This window comes from Chrysochloris asiatica, unplaced genomic scaffold, assembly GCF_000296735.1.
Source record: "Chrysochloris asiatica unplaced genomic scaffold, ChrAsi1.0 scaffold00025, whole genome shotgun sequence".
NCBI lineage: Eukaryota > Metazoa > Chordata > Mammalia > Afrosoricida > Chrysochloridae > Chrysochloris > Chrysochloris asiatica.
The window spans coordinates 12,928,952-12,939,178 of record NW_006408543.1 but is presented as its reverse complement, the minus strand read 5'-3'; the positions used below and the strand labels follow the sequence as shown (position 1 = coordinate 12,939,178).

The 10,227-nt window shown below is 42.7% G+C and overlaps 1 non-coding gene across 1 annotated transcript; it reads left to right on the top strand.

Moving 5' to 3' along the window:
• Nucleotides 1-9,723: 9,723 nt before the first annotated feature.
• TRNAS-GCU lies at nt 9,724-9,805 on the top strand. The gene has a single exon. It is a non-coding gene; the product is annotated as a tRNA-Ser (tRNA).
• Nucleotides 9,806-10,227: the final 422 nt, after the last annotated feature.

The following is a 10,227-nucleotide window of genomic DNA, read 5'->3' as shown; positions in this document are numbered from 1 at the left end:
ACGAAGCACCGTCTGGTCCTGCGCCAGCCTCACAACTGCTGCTGTGTTTGAGCTCATTGTTGCTGTCAATGTGCCAATCCATCTCGCTGGGGGTCTCCCTGTTTTTCACTGACCCTCCACTTTATCATGATGTCCTTCTCCAGCGACAATATGTCTGAAGAGTGAGAGATGAAGTCTGGCCATCCTGCCTTCTAAGGAGCATTCTGGCTGTACTTCTTCCAACACAGATTTATTTGGTTTCCTGGCATTCCATAGTATTTTTACCATTCTTCTCCAACACCATCAATTATCAATTCTTATACGGTCTTCCTTATTCATTGTCCAATTTTCACATGCAGATGAGGCATCTGGAAATACCATGACTTGGGTCAGGGACACTTTAGTCCTCAAACTGACATCTTTGCTCTTGAACACTTTGACGAGGTCTTGTGCAAATGCAATACAAAAACCATGTAGCTATTCAAATAGCATTTTCAGTTAGAATAAAATGTTGTTGTTGTTGTTAAGTGCCATCGAGTCGGTTCCGACCCATAGCGACCCAGTACAGGGTTTCCAAGGGGGTGTAAATCTTTATGGGAGTAGAAAGCCTCATCTTTCTCCCGCGGAGCGGCTGGTAGTTTCGAACCGCTGACCTTAAGGTTCGCAGCCCGATTCGTAACCACTACGCTACCAGATGTAGAGGGGGAAAAAAGAAGAAAAGTCTCAGCAGCCAGACAGGTTCCAACACTGCCTATCCCAGATCACAATTATGTCCTGCTTGTCCTCAGACTCGAGGAGTCATATCTCTTGGAGTCTCCTTTATCGAGGTGACTCAGACTTCAGTCCCATGTCCTTCAGCCTCATCTTGACTGAGAATCCCTCGCCCTTGTCTCCTTTGGAACTAAAGAGTCTGGCCCACCAGACGATGCAGTTGTTTACCCGTCGGTGTTACCTAAAACCATGTTCTGCTGACCCCTACTCTATGAATAGCTCTCCTAGAGTTTCAGGATCTTTTCAGCCCCATGGGAGAAAAGAAAACCACAGACTGATTCTGGCCATGTGGAAATCACACTAGTGTTCCTTCTGTGAATGTCGTTAGGCCCCCATTGGAATAGAATTGTTTTCTCAAATCTTAGTATCAGCTCTTCTTCTTTCTTTCTTGGCTTTGACTTTTCTTTGCAGAATGCTGTAGAATGTTTTAGAGAAACTAAGCTAACAGCCTGATAATCTCAATTCTCCATGTTGTAACTCCTCAATTAAAGCCTTCATTGGAAAGAACAGGTAAAATTGATTCCAAAGGTCAGCTGGGTTTCAGATCATTCAAATATGGGCTCTGTGTTCCCAGAGCCTTCTCATTCCAAGGAGGGATTGTGTATGGATTTTGCACTTGGTCCTAATAAGGAAACCAGATTTGAAAAATTATCTTACTGAACCTAGGATTTTCTATTCTTTTCAGCATGGTCCATGTGATATCTCACATTTTTAAAAAACAAACTTTGTACTTAGAGAACTTATTCATGTTTTGTTCATCTTCATTGCAGAAAGGGTGTGCTTCATAGCTTTATATTCTATTTTTACATCATCATCGTTGTTAAGTGCTGTCGAGTCGGTTCCGACCCATAGCGACCCTGCATAGGGCTTCCAATGAGTGACTGGTGAGCTTGAACTGCTGACCTTGTGGTTCTAAACCAACTTTGCAGTCCAGTGCATTAACCAACAGAGCCACTCTAGGACTCCTTTTTACACCCTGGAAGCTGGCATTATTACCCAGAAATATGTTTCTGCTTACCTGGTAGAAGCTTTGTTACCTGTAGGATGTTTCCGACCTTGTATGCACTGTCTCACCAAGTCCCCTGTGAGAGGATGGCAGGGAGATGGAATCAGCGTACACCTGTGAGGGTTTATAGTGTGCGCCCGAAAGGTGCCATTTTGTCCCCCGTGGAACAGCATTATTTAGATGTGTGCCCAGCAGAACCTGCCTAACTTTATTTACACAGTGACGCTGGGATTCTTCAAAGAGGCTAGGGGCTGGGAGCCAGAGAGGAGGACCTGGGCGTTCTCCCAGAGATAAAGTATTGTGTAAGTAGAGGTTTCTCAACTGAAGATCAAGTGAGTCTAAGAAAGAGGGACTTTTGGGAGCAGAGACCCTGGGCTTTGTAATAACTAACTGAGCAGCAATAACTCTGACCATGTTTTGAGAGTCTCCAAGATACTGGAAGCAGAGCGATGACTACATCAGAGCGCATGGTGTGAGAATGCTCCTAGGCCACTGTGGGATTATGGGACACAGGTTTGCTGGATGTAGTAAGATCTTTCTGCTGTGTGGCTACTTCTTGAATAGACAGTTGCAAAGGATCTAATTTAAGGGTTAATGATCGTAAATGCAATAAGCCAGTTTTCCTAGCGGTCTCCAGTCTTTTGCTTAATTTGAAGAAATCTTGGTTATATAAACTTTCTGAAGGTTATCTATTAAGCCAAGTACCTGAAAACCATCAGCCAAGATGACTTTGTTACAGAAATAAGTACTCATAGTAACAGTACTGGATAAGACAGCCTTGGTAGTGTCACGATTAAATGCTCAGCTGCTAACTGAAAGTACTGGTCAGCCCAGGACGGATGGGGACCACACTGACTTCTCCTGACTCTCTCACAATCCCATGTCCCTGCCCACCGCTCCAAAATGTTCCCAAGGTTCTTTCTCTGCTTGGCATTTCATTTCTTCCCAGCTCAATGATTGTCATTATACTTAGAGCACTCAAAGCCCTTCGGAGGCAGCAAGAGGGCAGCAGAACATCAAATGGCAAGCTGGACTAGGGGCTGCCTTGTAAATGTCCAACTAAGTGTTCCCTAAGGACGGGTCTTCTCCTTAGTAATAATTATGTCCCTCAGAGGTTAGCAAAATGATCTGAGCATAACATAGCTTATGTTGTTGTTGTTGTCAAGTGCCATCGAGTCGATTCCGACCCAGAGTGACCCTGTATGGGGTTTCTAAGGAGCAGCTGGGGAGCTTGAACCACCGACCTTGCAGTTCAAATGGCTTTACAGTCTGGTGCATTAACCCACAGCGCCACACCAGGACCTTCTAAATGAATTCATTAATTCTTCATAAAAAAACAAAACTAACAAATATCTATAAAGCATAAAACCTAGACATAGCCAATTCAAAGTAGTGAGTTGTTAAGTAGGGTTGAGTCGGTTCTGACTCATTATGACCCCAGGTACAACAGCACAAAACACAGCCCAGTCCTGCACAGTTCTCACAATCTTTGCTTTATTCGAGTCTATTGCTGCTACCCTGGTGGCAATCCAGCCCATTAAGGGTCATCCTCTTTTTCTCTACTTCAGCAAGTCTGGTGTCCTCCTGGGACTGGCCTCTCCTGATGGCATGCCCAAAGTTTGTGAGATGAAATCTTTCTGTCATCATTTCTAAGGAGTATTCTGGCTGTACTTGTTCTTCCAGCAGTCCATGGTGTCACCAATGTGCTTCGTCAACACCATAATCAACAGCATCAATTCTTCTAAGGTCTTCCTTACTCATTGTTCAGCCTGGGCATGCATAGGACTGAAAATCGTATGGCTTGGGCCAGCTGCACCTTAATTCTCAAGGTGACATCTTTGATTTTAACACTTTAAAGAGATCTTTTGCTGCAGATCTGCCCAGTGCAGAAGTCATTTAATGTCTAGATTGCTGATTCCACACACATTGATCTTGGATCTAGGTCAAATGAAGCCCTTGATAACTTCAATCTTTTCTCTATCATGATGTTGCTTATTGGTCCAGATGTATTTTGATCCCCTTTATGTTGAGGTATAAACCGTATTGAAGGTTGTAGTTATTGATAATCAGTTAGTACTTCAAGTCCTCTTCTCTTTCAGCAAGCAAGATTGTGTCATCTGCATATCATAGGTTGTTAATGAGTCTCCCTCCACGCCTGGTGCCACTGTCTTATTCACATAGTCCAATTCCTCAGATTATTTACTCCACATACAGAGAATAAATACGGTGAATGGGTACAACCCTAACATATGCCTTTCCTGATTTTAAAACATGAAGTATCCCCTTGTTCTGCTCGAATGCCTGCCTTTTGGTATTTATACAGGTTCTGCGTGAGCATAATTAAGTGTTCTGGAATTTACACTCTTCAAAATATTATTCATAATTCGCTATGATTCACACAGCCTAATGTCTTTGCATAGTCAATAAATCACTGGTAAACATCGTCCTGGTATTCTCTGCCTTCAGCCAAGATCTGTCTGATGACAGCAATGAATTCCTAGTTGCACGTCAGGCTTGAATTTCTGGCAGTTCACTTTCTTGTTGATGTACTTCTGCAACCATTGATAAGTTATCTTCAGCACAATTTTACTTGCATGTGATATTAATGATATTGCTTAGTAATATCTGCATTCTATTGAATATCTTTTCTCTGGACTGTTCATAGATATGAATCTCTTCTAAGCAATTGACCAGGTAACTGTTCCCCAAATTTCTTGGCATGGACCAGTGAGGATTGTGTCCCTCTGTTGGAGTATCTCAATTCCTGATGCTTTATTTTTCACCAGTGACTTCAAAAGCTTGGATTTCTTCCTTCGATACCATTGGTTCTTGATCATATGCTACCTCCTGAAATGGCAGACCATTAACTAATTCATTTGGGTACAGTGACTCTGTATAGTCCTTCCATCTTCTTTGGATGCTTCCTGCTTAGTTCAATGTGTTGCTCATAGAATCCTTAAATATTGCAACTCAAGGTTTGAATTTTTTCTTCAGTTCCTTCACCTTAAAAATGCCAAGTGTGATTTTCCCTTTTGGTTTTCTAATTCCAAGTCTTTGCACATTTCATCACAAAAACTTTACTCTCTCTTCTCAAGCTGCTTTATAAAATTTTCTGTTCAGCTCTATTATTTCATCATTTCGACCTGTTGCTTTCACTCTACATCCAAGAGTAAGTTTCAGAATCTCTTATTTAATACATTTTGATCTTTTCTTTCTTTCCTGTATTTTAATGATCTTTTGCTGTCTTCATTTATGATGTTCTTGAATGTTGTACCACAACTGGTCTGGTATTTGGTCATTAGTGTTCACTCTGCCAAACCTGTTCTTGAGATGATTTCTAAATTCAGATGGGTTATACTCAAAGTCACACTTCCACTGTCCTGAACTTGTTTGCTCTTTCTTCAACTTCAAATTAAGCTTGAAGGTGAACAATTGATGGTCTGTTCCGTGGTCAGCGCGCAGCCTTTAGCTGGCCAATGACAATGATCTCTTCATGGTCTCTTTTCACAGATGTGATCAATTTGATTCCTGTGTGTCTCATCCAGTGAAGTCCGCGTGTGTTATTGTTGTCATGAAGTGCCATTGAGGCACCTGTATAGGGTTCCCAAGGAGTGACTGATGAGTTTGAACTGCTGAGCTTCTGGCTAGCAATCCAGTGCTTATCCTACAGCGGTCCACGTGTGGTCACCATTAATCTTATTGAAAAAAAGTATTTGTGATAAAGAAGTAGCAGGCCTTGCAAAATTCTATTATTTGATTTCCAGCATCATTTCTATCACCAACACCATATTTCCCAGCTTCCTACCCTTTTTATAAGGAGCTCTGGTAGCGTAGTGGTTACGAATTGGGCTGCTAACCTTAAAGTCAGCAGTTTGAAACTACCAGCTATTCCACAGAGAAAGATGAGGTTTCTGCTCCCGTAAAGATTTACAGCCTCGGAAACCCTGTATAGGGTCGCTGTGAGTCGGAACCAACTCCATGGCACATAACCACCACCACCCTTTTTTTATTTCCAACTGTCACATTCCAATCACCAGTAGTTCTCCATGCATCTTGATTGCATATGTGATCTATTTCAGACTGAAGAAGTTAGCGAAAATCTTCAATGTATTCATCTTCGCCATCAGTGGTTGGTGTGTGAATCTGAGTAATCGTCGTATTAAACCAGGACCACCAGTTACTATGACAGTGTGAGTTGATTTAGGGTCTTGTGGCCCTAAGGAACAGAGTGTAACTGTCCCACAAGGTTTCTAAGGGTTGTGAATCTTGAATGAAGTAGACTGCCTCATCTTTTTTCTGAGCAATTGCTGGGTATGAACCAATGACATTTTAGTTAGCAGCCCAATGCTTAAACCACTGTACCACCAGGACTCCTTTTGCCAAGGACACTGCTAGCCTAACCAAAACCAAGTACACTGTCATCAAGTCAGCTTCGACTCACAGAGACAATGTGACAGAAGAGAATTGCTCACAGAGTTGTTTCCAAGGTCTTAAATGTTTACCGCTGCAGACTGCCACATCTGTCTTCCACACAGACGCTGGTAAGTTCAAACCACAGGCCCACCGTGTTGGTGACATTGTACCACACTCTGCACAACTTGTTGAAGATTGGGTGGCAATTTTAAGTTGAACGGTAACATATCTTGTAAAATAGTACCTCCATTTACATCTCGTTAATTTAAAATGTGCCAAGTAGCATTTGGCATTTCTTCAAGCGCCATGTCTGTGCTGTGTTTATTTACGGTTTGGGCTTTCTTTTCTGTGACTTGTCTGTTCACAGCTTCTCACTGGGCAGATGGCATGCCTCTCAGGCCTCTCTAGATCAGTTTCTAGTAACTTCTGTCATAACGATGGCTGCCCCTCATCTTTTTTACTTGACTTACCTCTTCAATTTGATATCATTGCAGATTCATAGAGATCATGTTTACCCTGTTAAAAACGATGTGGCATCAAACCTTGGCTAATTTCAAAGGGAAGATTATCGAGACCAGCCTCAACTCAAAGTTGATTCCTATGAGGTAGAAATTAGACACACCCCCAGCCTCCAACTTTCTCAGCAGTTCTGACGCTCCCCACCCCTCCTACAGCACTCTCTCCGTCTCTGCTGGATTCAATGATTTCTTGGAATGACCACACAGAATTCACAGGTATGGGACTTATAGGGACGTAAGATGTTACCATTCAGGATCAGGAACTATTCAATCAGCCCAGCGTCTTCTTGGCTGTGCCCACAGGCAGGCCTCAGCCTTGGCCCGAGACCCTTGGCCCTCACTCCTGACCTGGTATTTTCCCTGTTCAATTGAGTGCTGCAAAGCGCTTAACTCCACCAATCAGTTCCCAGAGGCACTCTAGTCTTCCAGGAAGCCTCCTGCCCAAAGGGACTTAGCTTCCTCACTCCGATGGGTGGGTGAGTCAAGTGTGCTGCCTCATGCTGCTGCCATCTTGTCCTGTTGTCAGTGAGACAGCTCTGTCTGCTCATGGCTAGGAGGTTCTCAGCACAAGGATTCTGGGTCCAACGGGTACATTCCACTCTGGGCTTCTCTTGTGGGATTTGCTCCCTTTATGCCTAGTACAAAGACAAAACAGCCCTATCCCCTTGGTGGGGTGCAAGCACATTCTTTACATCGTTCTGCCCACTCATTTTGTGAGTTACAAGACAGTGAGCAGCTCCACAACCTGTCTGTCCATTTGTCATTCTGTGGTGGCCGGCATGTTGCTGGCATGTAGCTGGAAGCTAGGCCTAGCAGGGTCACCCATGGTAGACCGGTTTCAGTGGAGTTTCTAGACTAAGATAGACTAGAAAGAAGGAGAGGAAGACTGCTTTTGAATGTTTAGTCATTGAAAACTTTATGGGTACCAGCAGAACATTGTCAGCTACAGTGCTGGAAGATGAGCCCCTTGGGTTGGAAGGCGTTCAAAATCCAACTGGGGAAGAGCTGTTTCCTCAGAGTCGTGTTGACCAGGATGATGCAAATGGAGTAGAGGTTTCAGAACCTTCATTTGCTAATGGGGCACAACTCAAAATGAGGGGAAATAGCTGTGAACATCCATTAATAATCAGGGCCTGACTGTGGACTAGACCATTAATTGCTCAGGTAGTCATATCAATTGATCACTGATTGTGAGGTTGGCACAGAACAGCCAATGTTTCATTCTGTTGTGCCCAGGGTCACTATGAGTTGGTGTCAACTCAATGGTACCTAATAACAACAACAAGAAGTTCAGGCTGAAGCTAAAGAAAAAGTAAACAAGTCCATGAGAGCCAAAGTAGGACCTTGAACACATCTCACCTGAATTTAAAGACCATCTCAAGAATAGATTTAATGCATTAGACATTAATGACCAAAGACAGAAGAGTTTTCGGATGACATCAAGAACACCAGACAGGAAAAGAAAAGACTGATATGGATGTCAGAGACTCTGAAATTTGCTCCCCAGCATATTGTTGTTGTTGTTAAGTACCTTTGAGTTGGTTCCGACCCATAGTGGCCCTGTATAGGGTTTCCAAGGAGCAACTAGTGAGCTTGAACCATTGACCTTGCAGTTCAAACCGACTTTTCAGTCCAGCACATTAACCCATAGCGCCATGCCAGGACTCCATAGACACGCTAAAGTAACTGGAAGAAATAAGGATGTCAGAGGTCAATACACAATTTCAAAGAGTAGCTTGAGAAGACAGAGTCAAGCATTATAATGATATACACAAAAACCTGGAGCAAGAAAACCAAAAGGAAAGGAAAGAAAAGCTCAACTTAACTGAAGAAAAAAAGCTCAACTTGTAACACTGAAGGATTCTATGGACAAAATACTGAATGATGCAGAAAGCATCAAAAGACGATGGAAGAAATACACAGAGTCACTGCACTAAAAGGAAATGGTTGATGTTCAACTGTTGTCAAGAGGCAGCACATGATCAAGAGCCAATATGAAGGAAACTGCATTGAGGGTATTGGTGAAAACAAGGTTCCAGGAATTGATGGACTACAAATTGAAATCATTCAACAAACTGATACAGCACTGGAGGCACTCGGTCACCTATGCCAAGACATTTAGAAGACAGCTACTTGGCCAACCAACTAGAAAAGATCCTTATTTGTGCCCATTCCAATGAGAGGTGACCCAAAGGAATGTGAAAATCATCAAACCATATGATTAATATCACACGCAAATGAAATTGTGTTGAAGATAATTTTAAAAACAGTTGCAACATTGACAGGGAGCTGCCAAATTCAAGCTGGATTCAGAAGATGTAGAATGAGGGATATCATTGCTGACATCAATTGGATCTTGGCTGAAAGCAGAGAATAGCAGAAAGCTATTTACTTGTGCTTTATTGACTATGCAAAGGCATTTGACTTTGTGGATCACGGCAAGCTATGATGGGTAACATTGCAAAGAATGGATATTCCAGAACATTTCATTGTGCTCACGATGAACCTGTACACAGATCAAGAGGCAGTTGTTAGAACAGAAAAATGGAACACTGAATGGTTTAAAATCAAGAAACGTATACACCAGGTTGTTGTCTTTCACCATACTTATTCAATCTGTATGCTGAGCAAATAGTTCAAGGAGCTGGGTTACATGAAGAAAAACATGGCATCAGTATTTAAGGAAGACTCATTAACAACCTGTGATATGCAGATGATACAACCTTGCTTGCTGGAAGTGAAAAGACTTAAAATACTTACTGATGAAGATCAAAGACCGTAGTGTTCAATATGGATTGCACCGCAATGTAAAGAGAATGGAAATCCTCCCAACTGGACCAATAAATATCATCATGGTAAATGAACAAAAGATTGTTAGTTGTCAAACTCTTCATTTTGCTTGGATCCACAATCAACACTCATGGAAGTAGCAGTTAAGAGATCAAACAATGTATTGCATTAGGCAAATCTGCTGCACAAGACCTCTTTAAAGTGTTCTAGAGCACAGATGTCAGTTTGAGGATTAAGGTGCAAAGAGACGAGGTGGCCGAGTGGTTAAGGCGATGGGCTGCTAATCCATTGTGCTCTGCACACGTGGGTTCGAATCCCATCCTTGTCGTTCCTGAAATTATGGAGTCCTGGTATGACGCTGTGGGTTAATGCGCTACACTGCAATGTCAGTTTGAACTGCAAGGTTGGTGGTTCAAGCTTACCAGTCGCTCCTTGGAAACCCTCTAGAGGGTCGCTATGGGTCGGAACCGACTCGACGGCATTGAACAACAACAACAATTGTATTTTTAACCACTTCATATGCACTTGAAAGTTGGACAATTAATAAGGAAGACCGTAGAAGTATTGACATATTTGAGTTATGCTGTTGGAGACAAATACTGAAAGTACCATGGACTGCCAGAAGAACAAACAAGTCTGTGTTGGAAGAAGTACAATGAGAATGCTCCTTAAAAGGTTGTTGTTGTTGTTGTTATGTGCCGTGGAGTCGGTTCCGACTCATAGCGACCCTATACAGGGTTTCCGAGCCTG